Genomic DNA, 22,538 nt, shown 5'->3' with positions numbered 1-22,538 from the left:
GCTGCTGGAGAAGGCTGGGGGTCTGTTGGAGAGGGCTGGGGGGGTGCTGGAGAGCCTGTGCGGGGGGCTGCTGTAGGTGGCTGTGGGGGGGTTGCTGGAGGGTGCTGTGGGGGGGGCTGGGGAGGCTGCTGGAGGGGGCTGCTCGAGGGGACTGGGAGTGGCTGCTGGAGGGGGCTGGGGGACTGTGGGGGGGGCTGTGGGGGGTGGGGCTGCTGGAGAGGGCTGGGGGTCTGCTGGAGGGGGCTGGGGTGCTGCTGGAGGGCCTGGGGTGGCCACTGGAGGGGGCTGTGGGGGTGGTGCTGCTTGAGGGGGGGGGGCTGCTGGGGGTGGCTGCTGGAGGGGGTTGGGGGGCTGCTGGGGGGGCACTGGAGGGGGCTGGGTGGGGGCCGCTGGCGGGGGGGGGCGCTGGAGGGGGATGTGGGGGGGATTGCTGGGCGCAGGCGGGGTGGGGTTGCTGGGGGGGGCTGCTGAAGGGGATGGGGGGCTGCTGGCGGGGGCTGCGGGGCTACTGGGAGGGGCAGAGGGGGCTGCTGGGGGGGGCTGCTGGAGGGGGCAGGGGGGCCGCTGGAGGTGGCTGAGGGGTGGGGGCTGGGGAGGCTGCTAGGGGGGGGGGGGGCTGCCCGGGGGTGGCGTGGCTGGGGGGAGGCTGCTGCAGGGGGCTTGGGGGCTGCTGGAGCGGGGTGGCTGCTGGAGAGGGCTGGGATGTGGCTGCTGCAGGGGGCTGGTGGGGGGGGGGCCGCTGGCGGGGGCTGTGGGGGGGCTGCTGAGGGGGCTGTGGGGGGGCTGGGGGGGCTGCTGCAGGGGACTGGGGGGTGGCTGCTGGAGGAGGGCTGCTGCAGGGGGCTGGGGTGTGGCTGCTGGAGGGGGCTGATGGGCTGCAGGGGGGTGCTGCTGGAGGGGGGCTGGGGGGGTCGGGAGTGGGGGCTGAGGGGGGCTGGGGGAGCTTGAGGTGTTGGCTGGGGGGCATCTGCGGGGCGGCTGGGGGCTGAGTGGACTGGGGAGGGGCTACGGTGGTGGGGGGGCTGAGAGGGCTTGGGGGGGCTGAACGGACTTGAAGGGGTTGGGTGGTTTGAGAGCAAGTGTTATAGACAGACAGAGTGGGTTGGGGGTCAGTGCGTGGAGTCAGGATGTGGATGACATGATGGGGATGAGGATGTGTCAGTGGGCTATGGGTGTGTGGGGTGAAGTTGTGTGGATGAGAGTGGGTCAGAGGGTGGGGGTGTCTTATTGATGTGACAGTGTGTCATTGGGGGTCAGGCTGTGTGGAATGAATTTGTGTGGGTGGGATGATGATATGTGGGTGGGCACCAGAGTATGAGTGATGGTGTGTGGGTGATGGTGTGATTGTCACGTGGATCGAGGTAGTATGTGTTCTCAGACTTTTGTATCTCGTTGCAGAGGGAGGAGCCAAGTCCTAGGTTTTGGAGTTTTGATATGAGTTTGGCTGGGATTATGGTGTTGAAGGCGGAGCTGTAGTCAATGAATAGGAGTCTGACATAGGAGTCCTTGTTGTCGAGATGCACTAGGATGAGAGTAGGGCCACGGAGATGGTGTCAGCTGTTAGTGGCGGTATGCAAATTGCAGTGAGGCATTCTGGGAGTATGGATGTGGTGAACCACTGTAATATATAATATGTGTATTGTGGTAAACTGCCACTATTATATGTAATGTGGTAAACCACTGCCCGATGGCTCCGCCTCTCGGGCTCGGTATAAAGGTGACCGGTCTCCGCCTCTGACCCAGTTCGGGATCAGAGGCCAGGAGGCTGTCCGTTTAGTTTATTAAAGCCTCAGTTCCGTTCACCACTCGTCGTGTGTTCATTGATGGCATATCAATTTAATAAACTAAAATTCCAAAATGAATTCATCACTCAAGCCTGATCGCCTGGAGCTCGACCCACAGGCAGCCAACGCCACTGCAACATTCGAGCACTGGCTAAGCAGCTTTGAAGCATACCTCGGATCCTTCACTGAAGACTTTGCCGACCTCGAAAAGCAGACGCACGGGTGAGCCCGCAAGTTTTCCTTCTCATCAGGGACGCCCCCTCGTATACGGAGGTGATAATGCTGCTGAAGGGACAATATGTAAAGTCTGTAAACGAGGTGTATGCTAGGCACCTTCTTGACACAAGCCGACAACGCTCTGGGGAATCACAAGCAGAATTCCTGCGTGCCTTGTGGGTACTCTGCCGGAACTGTGATTGCCAGGCGGTGTCGGCTACCCAACACGCGGAGCTGTTGATCAGGGACGCCTATGTCGCAGGCATGAAATCGAACTACATCCGCCAGCGATTGCTAGAAGGGGGTACACTCGGCCTCCCAGAGACAGTGCAGCTCTCAAACTCGCTGGAGGTGGCTTTCCAGAACATGGAAGCCTACACCTCCGACCACAAGGCCATCTCATGGACCTCATGGGCGCCGCCATCATACGACTCGAGTGCGGCGCAATCATGTGCCGCACAGCAGCCTGCCAACGCCAGAAACCCGAAGTGCTACTTTTGCGGCCAGCGTAAGCATCCCAGACAACGCGACTTGCAATGAGTATGGGAGGAAGGGCCACTTTGTGAAAGCCTGCCAGGCCTGATTGATGGAACCATCAATTCAGCGAACAAGTGTAGTTGGATCTGAACAGAGGCTTTAATACACTTACAATAGAGCCAGCCTATTCGTCGTTGATCTTCCGATGAACTGGCAGGCTGGCTCTAAGGCACTGATCTTTATACATCGGTCCCAGGGGGAGGAGTCCTGGGCGGAGCCAAGGGAGGAGCCCAGTACAAACTCTCGCGTACTCCCAGAGCGACTCCCCCAGTGGTCGGATAGTGCAACTGCACTTACAATGGTGAATAGTGAACATATATACACGGAGTTATATTGGCAACTATATACAGCATTGATCTTACAACGGGTAGATAACTAACATATATACATGGAGTGATATTGGCAACTATATATAGTGTGAATCACATTCACCACACTGATCTCTCCCTAAAACTCCTAGGCACAGCAGCGCTGCCTGCTGCCTGTCGGGGTCGCCCTATAACTGCCGCGCCACCGCCATGTGCGACCCGTGGGTGCCACCTTCTTTGATTTTGCCTCTCACACGCGACCCATAGGGGCCGCCATCTTGGGACAATCCGCAGCCTCCTGGGAGCCCTGCTCACATGCCGCTACCTCTGACCGGCCTACCCATCACCTTTCGAAGCTCACCTCCATCACGCTTGACCATTCCCAACCTAATCACCTTGCAAAATCTACGATGACCGTCCGGATCAACGGGCACGAGACGCCCTGCCTTTTCGACTCCGGGAGCACAGACAGCTTCATACACCCAGATACGGTAAGGCACTGCTCCCTCTGAATTTTACAGAAGATACAGTGCCCAGGAGGGGGCCTTTATCAGGTCGGAGGTCCAATGACTCTTACAAGAGGGGATAATTGAGGCTTGTAGCCCCTGGACAGCCCAAGTGGTGGTCGTCAAGACTGGGGAGAAGCACCGGATGGACATGAACTAGTCAGACCATCAACCGGTACACGCAGCTCGATGCGTACCCCCTCCCCCACATATCTGACATGGTCAACCAGATTGCTCAGTATCGAGTCTTCTCCACAGTTGACTTGAACCATGTGTACCGAGGTAGTGTGTATTCTCAGACTTTTGTATCTTGTTGCAGAGGGAGGAGCCAAGTCCTAGGTTTTGGAGTTGTGATATGAGCTTGGCTGGGATTATTCTGTTGAAGGCGTACCACCAGCTCGCTATCCGCCCAGATGACTGCCAGTTCACCGCCTTTGAGGCAGATGGCTGCCTCTACCACTTCCTCAGGGTTCCCTTCGGCGTCGCCAATGGGGTCTCGGTCTTCCAACGAGAAATGAACCGTTTGGTTGACCAGTACGGGCTGCGGGCCACGTTCCCGTACTTAGACAATGTCACCATCTGCGGCCATGACCAACATGACCAAGGCAAAAACTTCCGGCACTTCCTCCACACCGCTAAACTCCTGAACCTCACCTACAATAAGGAAAAATGTGTTTTCCGCACAACCCGCCTAGCCATCCTTGGCTACGTCGTGGAAAACGGAGTCCTAGGGCCCGACCCTGACCGAATACGCCCTCTCCTGGAACTCCCCCTCTCCCACTGCCCCAAGGCCCTGAAGAGATGCCTGGGGTTCTTCTCTTACTGTGCCCAGTGGGTGCCTGATTATGCGGACAAGGCCCGTCCACTCCATCCGGTCACTCCTATGTACTGCCACGAACGTATGTTTGTCTTCCCCAGGAGGTCGACCTCCGGGGTCTTGCTCCCATCCTGGCTGACAGTCCCAGAGACCGTCTTCCTCCGGAAGCATACAAGGAGTTATGAATCAGATCCCCTTGTTGAGAAGGTCCTGCTCCTCCATGACAATCCACAATATGCCTACGTGGCACATCAGGACAGGCGACAGGACACAGTCTCCCTCCGGGATTTGGCACCTGCAGGTTCCCCAGCGACCATCACCACCACCCCCGCCCACACACTGACCCCCCCCCCCCCACCAACTCAACTACGGATGAAGAGGAAGACAACACGCTCCCGGATGCACAGGTCTCGACACCGGTGCCAAAACCACAGCCGGTACTGAGGCGATCACGGCGGAAGGTCAAGGCCCCCGACAGACATGATCTTTAAGTCCACTTCACCCTCGCTGGACTCTTTTTTTTCACAGGGGGTGAATGTGGTAAACCACTGTAGAAAATATGTGTATTGTAAACTGCTACTGTATTACATGTGATGTGGTAAACCATTGTAGTATATAATATATGTATTGTGGTAAACTGCCACTGTAATATATGTAATGTGGTAAAGCACTAGCTGCTGGCTCCACCTCCCCTCGGGCTCGGTATAAAGGTGGCTGGTTTCCGCCGTTGCCTCAGTTCGGGATCCGAGGCCAGAAGGCTGTCCGTTTAGTTTATTAAAGCCTCAGTTACGTTCACCACTCGTCGTGTGTTCATTGATGGTATATCAATGGAGTTGATGTGTCTCGTGACCAATCTCTCAAAGCACTTCATAATGATCTGTCAAGACCACCGGACGGTAGCCATTGAGGCACGTTGCCTCAACATGTTTCGTTGCCTCAACTGAATGAATCAGTTTATAGAGATAGGGAGTGTTGTGGTGCTTGAGGAGGTTGCAGAGATGGAGAGGGTTGTGGGGACTGGAGGAGATAAAGTGATAGGGGAGGTTTGTAAGGTCTGGAGGAGGTTACAGTGATAAGGAGGGTTGTTGGGCTGGAGAATGCTTCCAAGATGGGAACATTTTGGGGCTGATCGAGGTTACAGAGATGGGGAGAGTTATGGGGCTGTAGGGGATTACAGAGATAGAGAGGATTGTGAGGCTAGAGGAGGTTACACAGATAGAGAGGGTTAGAGGGGCTGGCGGAGGTTGCAGAGAGAGGGAGGGTTGTGGGGCTAGAGGAGGTTGCAGAGATTTTAAAAACATTTTAGCCAATGCAGAAAGAGTAGCCATTTGTTCCGTAACCCTGCAGAACCGAATGGCTCTGGACTATGTTCTTGCTGAAAAGGGTGGACCTTGCAGCCTGATAGGGGCAGAGTGCTGCACCTATATTCCAGACAACTCTGTGGAAATTACTAATTTAGCCGATCACATCAAAACGCAAAAAAATATACTCAAACAACCACTAGCCAACACTCTTGTGGAGCTGGGCATCTGGATGGCTGGGCTCAATGGTTCAATACTTAATCTAATTTCTCATTGCAATTTCATTGTATATTGTGTTTCTATGCTAATTAACCATTGCTTTAAACGGCTAACCGAAGCTGCTGCTGAGGTTATGCCTCTCAAAACTACCCATCAGCCCCTTTTACCAAATAAGCGTGCTTCCTATATTTAAAGGCTTGTAACACTTTATAGGATTGCCCATTCCAGTGTTGAAGCTGTTCCTAAACAAAGGGACCATCAAAGGTTCCTGGGAATGTGTTCCCCTCGCTATTTCCTGCTTGCTAGCTTTTATTGATGCATTTTCTTAGAATTATGAGAAGAATCAAAGGGGGGAATCGTAGGGAAATAGTTCAAATCCAAGTTTTTAAAATCTTGGTAACTGCAGTTGAAGTACAAATTTGCATTGTTCTGAGTCAAGGTCAGCTTTGCAGTGAAACCTTAAACCGGACTCTTAGCTAGACTGGAAAAGGGGAGTAAAGGGAGTAAGTCAGATATCAATGTGAGTGATGGTACAGAGCACCATTCAGAAGTCACAATTCAAAACTTGTAAACCAGTGGGAAGCAAAGAGAGGGGTGGTATCAAACACAGGTATAAGGTTACTAGCACAAGTGTGTGTTTCCTGTCTGTGTTTCTCTTCTCTCCCTCCCTCTTTGTTCTTCTTATGGCCTGCTGGGCCTTTATTTCTTTTGTTCAGTAGTTTTTGTAATTTCTGAAGTGTACTAACTAGATGTTTGCAACAAAACTCAATCATGCACTGCCACCGGACCTTTGACTCTTATTTGAAAAATATGAGATCCTACACTGAGTAAGTACCACTTGGTAGCATGGTTGATGACCCCTTCCATCACTTTGCTGAAGATGGAGAGTAGACTGATAGGGAGATAATTGGCTGGTTGAATTTATCTTGTTTCTTGTACCGGACACAACTGGGCTATTTTCCACATTGCCGGGTAGATGCCAGTGTTGTAACTGTACTGGAACAACTTTGAAAGGGGCATGGCAAGTTCTGGAGGGTGAAATGGGTTGAATCAAGTTGGCTGAAGATTGGCATCTGTGATGCTGGAGACCTCCAGAGGAGGCCGTAATGGATCATCCACTCGGCTCTTCTGGCTGAAGACTTGCGAATGCTTTAGCCTTGTCCTTTGCACAGATCATTGAGAATGGGAATATTTGTGGCGCCCCCTCCTCCAATGTGTTGGCTAATTGTCCACCACCATTTACAGCTGGATGTGGCAGGACTGCAGAGCTTAGATCATCCAGTTGATACCTCATTGTCAAGTATGCCTGATTGTCAGGTGGATGTACCTTTAAGAAATGGGTGTGTATCAAATAGCTGCAGTGATGTCAATACGTAAATGGAGCTGGGCAGTCTTTTTACATTCGTTTTGAGCTGAAAAGTTGCTTTGTGGCTATGTTTCAGGTTTTTTCATTTGGAGAGCTGCATTCAAACAAGAAGCTGCATATATCTCGCTCTCTGAAGTATTTCTCCAGATCACTTGATTATTTTAAAGTAATACCTGTTTCTGTAGAGAGTTAAAACCTGCTGTCTTTCTTTAAAAAAGGGTTTAACTGATGGATGTTGCTCAGAAAGGTATTAAGGGTTACCTATAGAGTATTGTATCTGTGGGGTTACGTGTGTTGGTGGTTAAAGGATGTTTACTGTGTGTTGTTATGGGCCAGAGTTTAGAGAACCCCAAAGTGTACATGGAGTTCACCTGACCCACAACTTTTCAGAGCTTGTGGTATGGGGAGCACACGGCCCACTCTACAGGTGTGGTACAGTAGAAATCGAAAAGTTTTTTTTTAAGCAAAACAATGTTTATTCTATGAATTCAAGTTAACCTTTTCAAAACTGTTAAGAGCCAGGGTTTAGAAAACCCCAGAGTGTATCATGAAGTTCGCCTGACCCATAACCTTTAATAGATTGTGGTATTGGGAGCACACGGCCCACTCTACAGCAGAAAAGCTGCTTTAATTTTTTCTCATGTTCCAGTTGTTTAATTTGTAAATGAATTTTTGCCATTTCCAATGAGTCAAACTGTGTCTCAGGCAACTTTAAATGCTCAGCCACCGCCATAATTACCTCACCTTTTTGCATTTTGTCAGGTAATGTTAACTGCAATGTTTCTGCCAAATCTAACAGTTTGCTTTTAGTCTCTGTCCGTAAGGTACTGCGTGTGATCGTCTCCACCCCCAAACACTTCAGAGCCTCTGAAAGAGCCATTGTCCACAACACACTCCCCACTTAAACTAGAATACCACATCTGAAAAGCGAACACAATATGCTCACTCCTCACTGTCTTTAAGTTCACTTAGCCAATCCAATAGATAGACTTTTATCTCCCTCAAGCCCCCAATTTGTTATGGGCCAGGGTTTAGAGAACCCCAAAGTGTATCATGGAGTTCACCTGACCCACAACTTTTAATAGATTGTGGTATGGGGAGCACACGGCCCACTCTTCAGGGGTGGTACAGCAGAAATGGAAAACTTTTTTAAGCAAAACAATGTTTATTCTATGAACTCAAGTTACCACTTTGAAAATCCCAAATGAACATTCATAAGCTTGCAGAGATTCACACACATCCTGCTGTGATTGCAGATTCTCCAAAACTAAAATGAAACCAAACCCAAACTGCAGCAAACAGCCGAAAGCAAAAGTAAAAAGTTGACAGACAGCCCAGCTCCACCCACTCTCTGACATCACTGCAGTAATAAACACACATTTTGTGAAGGTACTCTCACTGCAAATATTTATATACACACTGTTATGGGCCAGGGTTTAGAGAACCCCAAAGTGGATCATGGAGTTCACCTGACCCACGACTTTTAATAGATTGTGGGATGGGGAGCACACGGCCCATTCTACAGGTGCAACAGCAGAAATGGAAAAGTATCTTTAAAGCAAAACAATGTTTATTCTATGAACTCAAGTCAACCTTTTTAAAACATACAGCGAACAACTTAGCAACCATTAATTCAAATACAACCCCCATAGAATACAACACTAAATGATCCTGAAGCTGTCCTTTTAACATCCATAAGACTTGACAGAAGCACATCAGGTTCAAGTCACTTGGGTGTGTCTGTTCTTTTTGGTTTTGGTTCAGCTGCAGTTGGAGCTGCAGTCAGCCAGAGAAGGTGTAATGTTGTTTCTCTCTCCCATGTATAGACTATCTCTTGATCATTTGATGAATTCAGAGTGATAACTGTTCTCAGTAGTAAATTTAAACCTTATGTGCTTCTGTGAAAAGGTTTTTTTCTTTATGTCTTATGGATGTTAAAAGGAAAGTAAGGATTACTTAGTGTTGTATAATTTGGGGGTTGTTTAATGGTTGCTAAGATGTTCACTGTAAATTTTAAAAAGGTTAACCAGCTGTAGTCCAGAAGCCAGTGTTGAGAGTAGTGAGGTACTGAGGAGGGTATCAAGGTCGCAGGAGTGCACTGGCAGACAGGAAGGTGGGTTAAAGTGTGTCTACTTCAATGCAAGGAGCATCCGGAATAAGGTAGGTGAACTTGGAGTGTGGTTGGTACTTGGGACTACGATGTTGTGGGCATTACGGAGACGTGGTTAAAACAGGGACAGGAATGGTTGTTGGATGTTCCAGGTTATAGATGTTTCAGTAAGAGTAGGGAAGGTGGTAAAAGAGGTGGAGGAGTAGCATTATTAATCAAGGATAGTTTAACGACTGCAGAAAGGCAGTTTGAGGGGGATCTGCCTACTGAGATAATATAGGCTGAAGTTAGAAATAGGAAAGGAGCGGTCACGTTGTTAGGAGTTTTCTGTAGGCCCCAGATAGTAATACAGATCTGTAAAGACTTAATTACCTGCAAATGCTCGCATTCTAAGCATTGTCTGGCATCTTTGAATTTGTCTACATATCTGTTTCTGGAACATACCTCTTCATTCACCTTGGGAAGGAGCAGTACTCCGAAAGCTAGTGTTCGAAACAAACATGTTGGACTTTAACATGGTGTTGTAAGACTTCTTACTGTCCTCACCCCAATCCAACGCCGGCATCTCCACATCATCAGTAATAGATGATGTGGGCCGCTGCTGTTTGTCATTTTTATAAATGAGGCAGTATAATGATGGGTGAGTAAATTTGCAGATGACGCTAAAGTCAGTTGAGTTGTGGACAGTGCAGAAGGATGTTACAAGTTACAGAGGAACATAGATAAGCTGCAGAGCTGGGCTGACAGGTGGCAAATGGAGTTTCATGCAGAAAAGTGTGAGGTGATTCATTTTGGAAGGAATAACAGGAAGACAGAGTACTGGGCTAATGGTAAGATTCTTGGTAGTGTGGACGAGCAGAGAGATCTCGGTGTCCATGTCCATAGATCCCTGAAAGTTGCCACACAGGTTGAGAGGGTTGTTAAGAAGGCGTAAGATGTGTTAGCTTTTATTGGTAGAGGAATTGAGTTTCGGAGCCATGAGGTCATATTGCAGTTGTACAAAACTCTGGTACGGCCGCATTTGGAGTATTGCGTGCAGTTCTGGTCACCACATTATAGGAAGGATGTGGAAGCATTGGAAAGGGTACAGAGGAGATTTACAAGGATGTTGCCTGGTATGGAGGGAAGATCTTACGAGGAAAGGCTGAAGGACTTGAGGCTGTTTTCGTTAGAGAGAAGAAGATTAAGAGGTGACTTAATTGAGGCATACAAGATGATCAGAGGATTAGAAAGAGTGGACATTGAGAGCCTTTTTCTTCGGATGGTGATGTCCAGCACAAGGGGACATAGCTTTAAATTGAGGGGAGATAGATATAGGACAGATGTCAGAGGTAGGTTCTTTACTTGGAGAGTAGTAGGGGCATGGAATGTCCTGCCTGCAACAGTAGTGGACTCGCCATCACTAAACGCATTCAAATGGTCATTGGATAGGCATATGGACGATAAGGGAATAGTGTAGATGGGCTTTAGAGGGGTTTCACAGGTCGGCGCAACATCGAGGGCCGAAGGGCCTGTACTGCGCTGTAATGTTCTATGTTCCATGTTCTACAGATGGGAGGAAGAAATTGAAAAACATATGAATAGGTGTGGAGGTCTCAGGGTATTTGTCATGGGGGACTTTAACTTTCCAAATATTGATTGGTACCTCTTTTGGTCGAACAGTTCGGATGGGGCAGTTTTTGTACAGTGTGTGCCGGAGGGTATCCTGACACAATATATGGATAGGCCGAAAAGAGGTGGAGCCACATTGGATTTGGTACTGGGTAATGAACCGGGCCAAGTGTTAGATTTGTTTGTGGGAGAGAACTTCGGAAATAGTGACCACAATTCAGTGTCTTTCACTATTGCAATGGAGAGGGATAGGGACATACGGCAGGGCAAGGTTTATAATTGGGGAGGGGTAATTATGTGCAATTAGGCAAGATTAGGGAGCAGAATATGGGAACATAAACTGTCAGGGAAAGGCACAAATGAAAACTGGAGCTTGTTCAAGAAACAAATACTGCGTGTCCTTGATAGGTATGTCCCTGTCAAGTAGGGAGGAAATGGCCGTGTGAGGGAACCATGGTTCACAAAAGAAGTTGAATGTCTTGTCAAGAGGAAAAAGGAAGAGTATGTAAGGATGAGAAAACAGGGTTCAGTTGCATCGCTTGAGGGTTACAAAGTAGCAAGGAATGAGCTGAAAAAAGGGGCTTAGGAGAGCTAGGAAGGGGCATGAGGAGTCCTTGGCGGGTCGGATGAAGGAAAACCCCAAGGCGTTAGGTGAGAAGTAAAAGAATGACCAGAGTGAGGTTAGGGCCAGTCAAGGACAGTAGTGGGAACTTGTGCATGGAGTCAGAAGATATAGGAGAGGCGTTGAATGAATACTTTTCTTTAGTGTTCACCATGGAGAGGGGCCATGTTTTTGAGGATGAGAGTGTGTTACAGACGGGTAGGCTGCAGGAAGTAGATGTTCTGAGGGAGGATGTATTAGCAATTTTGAAAAACCTTAGGGTCGACAAGTCCCCTGGGCCAGATGGGATGTATCCTAGGATTCTTTGGGAGGCAAGGGATGAGATTGCAGAGCCTTTGGCTTTGATCTTTGGGTCCTCACTGTCCACGGGAATAGTGCCAGAGGACTGGAGAGTGGCGAATGTTGTTCCTCTGTTCAAGAAAGGGAATAGGAATGACCCTGGTAATTATAGGCATGTTAGTCTTACTTCGGTGGTCGGTAGGTTAATGGAATAGATCCTGAAGGATAGTATTTATGACCATTTGGAAAGATTCAGCTTAATCCGGGACAGTCAACACAGATTCGTGAAGGGTAAGTCTTGCCTCACAAATTTGACTGAAGTCTTTGAAGAGGTAACTAAGTGTGTCGATGAAGGTAGAGCAGTTGATGTCTTGTACATGGATTTTAGTAAGGCGTTTGACAAGGTTCCCCATGGTCGGCTCATGAAGAAAGTAAGGAGGTGTGGGATTGAAGGAAATTTGGCCAATTGGATAAGTAACTGGCTATCACATTTTCAGACTGGAGGCCAGTTACCAGCGGTGTACCACAGGGATTAGTGCTGGGTCCCATGCTATTTGTGATTTTTATCAATGACTTGGCGAAGGGGGCTGAAGGGTGGGTCAGTAAATTTGCTGATGACACCAAGATTGGTGGAATAGTGGATGAGGTGAAGGGCTGTTGTAAGCTGAAAAGAGACATTGATAGGATGCAGAGCTGGGTTGAAAAATGGCAGATGGAGTACAACTCTGATAAGTGCGAGGTGATTCATTTTGGTAGGAAAAATTTGAATGCGGATTACAGGGTCAACGGCAGGGTTCTGAGGAATGTGGAGGAATAGAGAGATCTTGGGGTTCATGTCCACAGATCTCTGAAGGTTGCCACTCAAGTGGATAGAGCCATGAAGAAGGCCGAAAGTGTGTTAGCGTTTATTAACAGTTTAATAAACTTTAATAAAATTAAGAGCCGTGGGGTTATGCTGCAACTGTACATGACCCTGGTGAGACCACATTTGGAGTATTGTGTGCAGTTCTGGTCACCTCACTATATAGGAAGGATATGGAAGCATTGGAAAGGGTTCAAAGGAGATTTACCAGGATGCTGCCTGGTTTGGAGGATAGGTCTTATGGTGAAAGGTTCAGGCAGCTAGGGCTTTTCTCTTTGGAGCGGAGGAGGATGACAGCCGACTTAATAGAGGTTTATAAAATGATGAGGGGGATAGATAGAGTGGACGTTCAGAGACTATTTCCTCGGGTGGATGAAGCTGTTACAAGGGGGCATAAGTATAAGGTTCAGGTGGGAGATATAGGAGGGATGTCCGAGGTAGGTTACTCAGAGAGTGGTTAGGGTGTGGAATGGACTGCCTGCTGTGATAGTGGAGTCGGACACTTTAGGAACTTTCAAGCGGTTATTGAATAGGCACATGGAGCACACCAGAATGACAGGGAGTGGCATAGCTTGATCTTGGTTTCGGAAAAGGCTCGTCAAGAGGAAGAAGAAGGCTTATATTAGGATGAGACATGAAGGCTCAGTTAGGGCACTTGAGAGTTACAAGTTAACCAGGAAGGACCTAAAGGGAGAGTTAAGAAGAGCGAGGAGAGGATACGAAAAGTCGTTGGCGGATAGGATCAAGGAAAACCCTAAGGCTTTCTACAGGTATATCAGGAACAAAAGAATGACTAGAGTAAGATTAGGGCCAATCAAGGATAGTAGTGGAAAGTTGTGTGTGGAAACAGAGGAGATGGGGGAAGCGTTAAATGGATATTTTTTGGGATTTATCCTAGGATTCTCTGGGAAGCCAGGGAGGAGATTGCAGAGCTTTTGTCCTTGAACTTTATGTCGTCTTTGTCGACAGGAATAGTGCCGGAAGACTGGAGGATAGCAAATGTTGTCCCCTTGTTCAAGAATGGGAGTAGAGACAACCCTGGTAATTATAGACCTGTGAGCCTTACTTCGGTTGTGGGTAAAATGTTGGAAAAGGTTATAAGAGAGAGGGTTTATAATCATCCTGAAAAGAACAAGTTGATTAGCGATAGTCAACACGGCTTTGTGACGGGTAGGTCATGCCTCATAAACCTTATTGAGTTTTTTGAGAAGATGACCAAACAGGTAGATGAGGGTAAAGCGGTTGATGTGGTGTATATGGATTTCAGTAAGGCGTTTGATAAGGTTCCCCACGGTAGGCTATTGCAGAAAATAAGGAAGTATGGGATTGAAGGTGATTTAGCGGTTTGGATCAGTAATTGGCTAGCTGAAAGAAGACAAAGGGTGGTGGTTGATAGCAAATGTTCATCCTGGAGTTCAGTTACTAGTGGTGTACCGCAAGGATCTGTTTTGGGGCCAGTGCTGTTTGTCATTTTTATAAATGACCTGGAAGAACAAAGAACAAAGAATATTACAGCACAGGAACAGGCCCTTCAGCCCTCCCAGCCTGCGCCGATCCAGATCCTTTATTTAAACCTGTCTCCTATTTTCCAAGGTCTACTTCCCTCTGATCCCGCCCATTCATATACCTGTCTAGATGCTTCTTAAATGATGCTATCGTGCCCGCCTCCACCACCTCCGCTGGTAAAGCGTTCCAGGCACCTACCACCCTCTGCGTAAAAAACTTTCCACGCACATCTCCCTTAAACTTTCCCCCTCTCACCTTGAAATCGTGACCCCTTGTAACTGACACCCCAACTCTTGGGAAAAGCTTGTTGCTATCCACCCTGTCCATACCTCTCATAATTTTGTAGACCTCAATCAGGTCCCCCCTCAACCTCCATCTTTCCAACGAAAACAATCCTAATCTACTCAACCTTTCTTCATAGCTAGCACCCTCCATACCAGGCAACATCCTGGTGAACCTCCTGTGCACCCTCTCCAAGGCATTGCACATCCTTTTGGTAATGTGGCGACCAGAACTGCACGCAGTATTCCAAATGTGGCCGAACCAAAGTCCGACACAACTGTAACATGACCTGCCAACTCTTATACTCAATACCCCGTCCGATGAAGGCAAGCATGCTGTATGCCTTCTTGACCACTCTATCAACCTGCGTTGCCACCTTCAGGGTACAATGGACCTGAACTCCCAGATCTCTCTGCACATCAATTTTCCCCAAGACCTTCCATTGACCATATAGTCCGCTCTTGAATTTGATCTTCCAAAATGCATCACCTCGCATTTGCCTGGATTGAACTCCATCTGCCATTTCTCTGCCCAACTCTCCAATCTATCTATATTTTGTTGTATTCTCTGACAGTCCTCCTCGCTATCTACAACTCCACCAATCTTAGTATCATCTGCAAACTTGCTAATCAGACCACCTATACCTTCCTCCTGGTCATTTATTTAGATCACAAACAACAGTGGTCCGAGCACGGATCCCTGTGGAACACCACTAGCCACCCTTCTCCATTTTGAGACACTCCCTTCCACCACTACTCTCTGTCTCCTGTTGCCCAGCCAGTTCTTTATCCATCTAGCTAGTACACCCTGAACCCCATACGACTTCACTTTTTCCATCAACCTGCCATGGGAAACCTTCTCAAACGCCTTACTAAAGTCCATGTATACGACATCTACAGCCCTTCCCTCATCAATTAACTTTGTCACTTCCTCAAAGAATTCTATTAGGTTTGTAAGACATGACCTTCCCTGCACAAAACCATGCTGCCTATCACTGATAAGCTAATTTTCTTCCAGATGTGAATAGATCCTATCCCTCAGTATCTTCTCCAACAGTTTTCCTACCACTGACGTCAAGCGCACAGATCTATAATTCCCTGGATTATCCCTGCTACCCTTCTTAAACAAAGGGACAACATTTGCAATTCTCCAGTCCTCCGGGATCTCACCTGTGCTCAAGGATGCTTCAAAGATATCTGTTAAGGCCCCAGCTATTTCAACCCTCACTTCCCTCAGTAACCTGGGATAGATCCCATCTGGTCCTGGGGACTTGTCCACCTTAATGTCTTCTAGAATACCCAAAACTTCCCCCTTCCGTATGACATCTTGACCGAGAGTATTTAAACATCAATCCCTAGCCTCAACATCCGTCTTGTCCCTCTCCTTTTTGAATACCGATGCAAAGTACTCATTAAGAATCTCACCCATTTCCTCTGAGTCCACGCATAAATTCCCTCTTTTGTCTTTAAGTGGGCCAATCCTTTCTCTAGTTACCCTCTTGCTCCTTACATACGAATAAAATGCTTTGGGATTTTCCTTAACCCTGTTAGCCAAAGATATTTCATGACCCGTTTTAGCCCACTTTATTGCGCGTTTGAGATTCGTCCTACTTTCCCGATATTCCTCCAAAGCTTCATCAGTTTTGAATTGCCTCGATCCTATGTATGCTTCCTTTTTCATCTTAGCTAGTCTCACAATTTCACCCGTCATCCATGGTTCCCTAATCTTGCCATTTCTATCTTTCATTTTCACAGGAACATGTCTGTCCTGCACTCTAATCAACCTTTCCTTAAAAGACTTCCACATTTCAAATGTGGATTTACCCTTAAACAGCTGCTCCCAATCCACATTCCCTAGCTCCTGCCGAATTTTGTTATACTCTGCCTTTCCCCAATTTTGTACTCTTACTTTCGGACCCCTCTTGTCCTTGACCATGAGTATTCTAAAACTTACGGAATTGTGATCGCTATTCCCAAAGTAATACATAGAACATAGAACATAGAACAGTACAGCACAGAACAGGCCCTTCGGCCCTCGATGTTGTGCCGAACAATGACCACCCTACTTAAACCCACGTAACCCGTATACCCGTAACCCAACAATCCCCCCATTAACCTTACACTACGGGCAATTTAGCATGGCCAATCCACCTAACCCGCACATCTTTGGACTGATGTCCAAATCACCGACTGAAACTTCAACCTCCTGGCCGGGATCATTCCCCAATACCAGGTCCCCTTCCCGAGTTGGACTATTTACATACTGCTCTAAAAAGCTCTCCTGGATGCTCCTTACAAACTCTGCTCCATCTACGCCTCCAACACTACACGAATCCCATTCAATGTTGGGGAAGTTAAAATCTCCCATCACAACCACTCTATTGCTCCTACATTTTTCTATAATCTGTCTGCATATTTGTACCTCTACTTCATGCTCGTTTTTGGGAGGCCTGTAGTAAAGTCCCAACAATGTTACTGCACCCTTCCTATTGCTCAGCTCCACCCATATTGCCTCAGGGCTCGAATCCTCCATCGTGCCCTCCTTAATCACAGCTGTGATATCATCTCTGATGAGTAATGCAACTCCTCCACCCCTTCTACCTCACTCTCTATCCCTCCTGAAGCATCTATACCCTGGGATATTCAGTTGCCAGTCCTGCCCTTCCCTCAACCAAGTCTCAGTAATACCAATAGCATCATATTCCCAGGTACTGATCCAAGCCCTAAGTTCATCTGCCTTACCTGCTACACATCTCGCATTAAAACAAATGCACCTCAGACCACCTGTCCTTTTGCGTTCATCATCTCTTCCCTGTCTACTCTTCCCCTTAGTCACATTGAGTTTATTGTCTCGTACCTTACTGGCTTTAGTTGCTGCTTCTTTACTGACCTCTAACTTCCTAATCTGGTTCCCATCCCCCTGCCACATTAGTTTAACACCTCCCCAACAGTGTTAGCAAAAGCACCCCCTAGGACATTGGTTCCAGTCCTGCCCAGGTGTAGACCATCCGGTTTGTAATGGTCCCACCGCCCCCAGAACCGGTTCCAATGTCCCAAAAATCTGAACCCCTCCCTCCTGCACCATCTCGCAAGCCACGTATTCATTCTGACTATTCTTGAATTTCTACTCTGACTGTCCCGTGGCACTGGTAGCAACCCTGAGATTACTAGCTTTGAGGTCCTACTTTTTAACTTATCTCCTAACTCCCTAAATTCTGATTGTAGGACCTCATCCCTTTTTTTTACCTATATCGTTAGTGCCTATATGCACCACGACAACTGGCTGTTCACCCTCCCCCTTCAGTATGTCCTGCACTGGTGTAGAAGGATGGGTTAGTAAATTTGCAGATGACATGAAGGTCGGTGGAGTTGTGGATAGTGCTGAAGGATGTTTTTTTTTTTTAGAACAGTACAGCACAGAACAGGCCCTTCAGCCCTCGATGTTGTGCCGAGCAATGATCACCCTACTTAAACCCACGTAACCCGTATACCCGTAACCCAACAATCCCCCCATTAACCTAACACTACGGGCAATTTAGCATGGCCAATCCACCTAACCCGCACATCTTTGGACTGTGGGAGGAAACCGGAGCACCCGGAGGAAACCCACGCACACACAGGGAGGACGTGCAGACTCCACACAGACAGTGACCCAGCCGGGAATCGAACCTGGGACCCTGGAGCTGTGAAGCATTGATGCTAACCACCATGCTACCGTGAGATGTTATAGGATACAGAGGGACATAGATAAGCTGCAGAGCTGGGCTGAGAGGTGGCAGATGGAGTTTAATGCGGAAATGTGTGAGGTGGTTCACTTTGGAAGGAGTAACAGGAATGCAGAGTACTGGGCTAATGGCAAGATTCTTGGTAGTGTAGATGAACAGAGAGATCTCGGCATCCAGGTACATAAATCCCTGAAAGTTGCCACGCAGGTTAATAGGGCTGTTAAGAAGGCATATGGTGTGCTAGCCTTTATCAGTAGGGGGATTGAGTTTCGGAGCCACGGGGTCATGCTGCAGCTGTACAAAACTCTGGTGTGGCCGCACCTGGAGTACTGCATGCAGTCTGGTCACCACATTATAGGAAGGTTCTGGAAGCTTTGGAAAGGGTTCAGAGAAGATTTACTGGGATGTTGCCTGGTATGGAGGGAAAGTCTTGCGAGGAAAGACTCAGGGACCTGAGGTTGTTTTCGTTAGAGAGAAGGCTGAGAGGTGACTTAATAGAGACATATAAGATAGTCAGAGGGTTAGATAGGGTGGACAGTGACAGTCTCTTTCCTCGGATGGTGATGACCAACACGAGGGGACATAGCCTTAAATTGAGGGGTGGTAGATATAGGACAGATGTCAGAGGCAGTTTCTTTACTCAGAGAGTAGTAGGGGTGTGGAACACCCTGCCTAAAACAGTAGTAGACTCGCCAAATTTAAGGGCATTTAAGTGGTCACTGGATAGACATATGGATGAAAATGGAATAGTGTAGGTCAGATAGGCTTCAGATGGTTTCACGGGTCGGCGCAACATCGAGGGCCGAAGGGCCCGTACTGCGCTGTAATGTTCTATGTTCTCTGTAAGCACCGGCATCGGGTGAAGCATACAGGGGTGCAGTGTTAATGAGGTCAGTCCATAAGAGGGTCATTTAGGTGTCTGGTGACTGGGGAAGAAGCTGTTTTTGAGTCTGTTCGTGCGTGTTCTCAGACTTCTGTATCTCCTGCCCGATGAAGAAGTTGGAAGAGTGAGTAAGCCGGGTGGGAGGGGTCTTTGATTATGCTTCCCGCTTTCCCCAGGCAGCGGGAGGTGTAGATGGAGTCAGTGGATGGGAGGCAGGTTCGTGTGATGGACTGGGCGGTGTTCATGACTCTGAAGTTTCTTACGGTCTTGGGCTGAGCAGTTGCCATACCAGGCTGTGATGCAGCCAGATAGGATGCTTTCTGTGGTGCATCTGTAAAAGTTGGTAAGGGTTCATGTGGACATACCGAATTTCCTTAGTTTCCTGAGGAGGTTGAGACACTATTGTGCTTTCTTGGTGATAGCGTCGACGTGAGTGGACCAGCAATAGTCTAAAATGTTTCAGCCTGTATAAGTTATGGAATGTGATTCAGGCTGTTGTCACGAGTGGCCTGAAATCAGAACAATCGAGCCTTTACTCCTGCCACCTCGTTGCCATGGAATTCAGCCCTTGTCCTTGGAGAAATGTATCAGGCTTCTCGGTTTCTTTCAAACTATGTATTTAAAAAATGAATTTTGCTGTGTCATGCTATCTTGTAAATGAATTTGCAGAATATGTATTTTTAATCCTTAATTTAAAACTGGAGCTTAATATTTACGCTAAACAGCTATCTTTTACCTATATTAGGTGTATTAGAAATACCTGGCTTCCACAGGACATCAAGATTGGTGGACTAGTGGATAATGTGGAGGGTTGTTGTAGGTTGCAAAGAGACATTGATAAGATGCAGAGCTGGGCTGAAAAGTGGCAGATGGAGTTTAACCCTGATAAGTGTGAGGTGATTCATTTTGGTAGGACAAATTTGAATGCGGATTACAGGGTTAAAGGCAGGGTTCTGAAGAATGTGGAGGAGCAAAGAGATCATGTTCATAGATCTCTGTAAGTTGCCACCCAAGTGGATAGAGCCGTGAAAAAAGCCTATAGTCTGTTACCATTTATTAACAGAGGGTTTGAGTATAAGAGCCGTGAGGTTATACTGCAACTGTACAAGACCTGGGTAAGACCACATTTGGAGTATTGTGTGCAGTTCTGGTCACCTCATTTTCGGAAGGATGTGGAGACATTGGAAAGGGCGCAAAGGAGATTTATCAGGATGCTGCCTGGATTGGAGGGTAGGTCTTATGAGGAAAGGTTGAGCGAGCTAGGGCTTTTCTCATTGGTGCGGCGGAGGATGAGAGGTGACTTAATTGAGGTGTATAAGATGGTGAGAGGGAAAGGTAGAGTGGACGTTCAGCGACATTTTCCTCGGGTGGATGTAGCTGTAACAAGGGGGCATAACTATAAGGTTCAGGGAGGAAGATATAGGAGGGTGTCAGAGGTAGGTTCTTTACTCAGAGAGTGGTTGGGGCGTGGATTGCACTCCCAGCTATGGTCATGGAGTCGGACACTTTAGGAACTTTCAAGCGGTTATTGGAAAGGCATATGGAGTGCACTAGAATGATTGGGAGTAGATTGAGTTGATCTTAGTTTCAGACCTGTTCGGCACAACATTGTGGGCCGAAGGGCCTGTACTGTGCTGTACTGTTCTATGTCGCCTGTTGCTCCACTGAAGGACTTACTGAAGAAACGTCAAAAATTTCAGTGGACAGCGGACTTTCAACAGGCATTTGACGGCCTGAAAGCTGTGATAACCAATGCTCCTGTGTTGGAGAATTGCAATGGACTCTGTGATCAGATTGAACTAAAGTATCTGACTTTAAAGAAAAATGCCGAGGCGTAGAGAAATGGACGGATCATGCAGAGACCTTCATGTTCAAAGATACTGTCAATTGAGAATCTACGAGGGAACAAGCGGTCCTAGATCTGGTCATGTGTAATGAGACAGGATTGATTAATGATCTCATAGTTAGGGATCCTCTCGGAAGCAGCGATCACAATATGGTGGAATTTAAAATATAGATGGAGGGTGAGAAGGTAAAATCAAACAGTGTTGGTGCTAAAACAAAGGAGATGGGATGAGAGAAGAACAAGCTAAGGTAGACCAGATGCAAAGACTTTATGGTGAAACAGTTGAGGAACAGTGGAGAACCTTCCGAGCGATTTTTCACAGTGCTCAGCAAAGGTTTATACCAACAAAAAGGAAGGACAGTAGAAAGCGGGAAAATCGACCGTGGATATCTAAGGAAATAAGGGAGAGTATCAAATTGAAGGAAAAAGCATACAAAGTGGCAAAGATTGGAAGGAGACTAGAGGACTGGGAAATCTTTAGGGGTCAACAGAAAGCTACTAAAAAATCTATAAAGAAGGGTAGGATAGATTATGAGAGTAAAATTGCTCAGAATATAAAAACAGATCGTAAACGTTTCTATAAATATATAAAACAAAAAAGAGTGGCTAAGATAAATATTGGTCCTTAAGAGGATGAGAAGGGAGTTTTAATAATGGGAGTTGAGGAAATGGCTGAGGAACTGAACAGGTTTTTTGGATCGGTCTTCACAGTGGAAGACACAAATAACATGCCAGCGACTGATAGAAATGAGGCTATGACAGGTGAGGACCTTGAGATGATTGCCCACACAGCTCCGATCCCAACCCACACAGCCCCGAGCCCATCCCGCACAGCCCCCAGCCCAGCCCGCACAGCTCCAAGCCCAGCCCGCACAACTCCGAGCCCAGCCCACACGGCTTCCCAGCCGCACAGCAGCACGGCAGCCTTGTGGATAGCACAATTGCTTCACAGCTCCTGGGTCCCAGGTTCGATTCCAGCTTGGGTCACTGTCTGTGTGGAGTCTGCACGTCCTCCCCGTGTGTGCGTGGGTTTCCTCCGGGTGCTCCGGTTTCCTCCCACAGTCCAAAGATGTGCAGGTTAGGTGGATTGGCCATGATAAATTGCCCTTAGTGTTGGGTTGGGTTATGGGGATAAGGTGGAGATGTTGACCTTGGGTAGGGTGCTCTTTCCAAGAGATGCTGCAGACTCGATGGGCCGAATGGCCTCCTTCTGCACTGCAAATTCTATGATATCACACAGCTCCCAGCCCAGCCCGCACAACCGAGCCCAGCCCACACAGCCACGAGCCCAGCCCGCACAGTCCCAAGAACCAGCCCGCACACCTCCGAGCCCAGCCCGCACACCTCCGAGCCCAGCCCGCACAGCTCTGAGCCCAGCACGCACAGCTCCGAGCCCAGCCCGCACAGCTCCCAGCCCAGCCCGCCCAGCTCCCAGCCCAGCCCGCACAGCTCCACGCCCAGCCCGCACAGCCCTGGGCCCAACCCCGAGCCCAGCCCGCACAGCCCCGAGCCCAGCCCGCACAGCCCCGAGCCCAGCCCGCACAGCCCCGAGCCCAGCCCGCACAGCTCCCAGCCCAGCCCGCACAGCTCCCAGCCCAGCCCGCACAGCTCCCAGCCCAGCCCGCACAGCTCCCAGCCCAGCCCGCACAGCTCCCAGCCCAGCCCGCACAGCTCCCAGCCCAGCCCGCACAGCCCCGAGCCCAGCCCGCACAGCCCCGAGCCCAGCCCGCACAGCCCCGAGCCCAGCCCGCACAGCCCC

The sequence above is a fragment of the Scyliorhinus canicula genome, chromosome 4, assembly GCF_902713615.1.
Source record: "Scyliorhinus canicula chromosome 4, sScyCan1.1, whole genome shotgun sequence".
In the NCBI taxonomy this organism is placed as follows: domain Eukaryota; kingdom Metazoa; phylum Chordata; class Chondrichthyes; order Carcharhiniformes; family Scyliorhinidae; genus Scyliorhinus; species Scyliorhinus canicula.
This window is presented reverse-complemented; position numbering follows the sequence as displayed.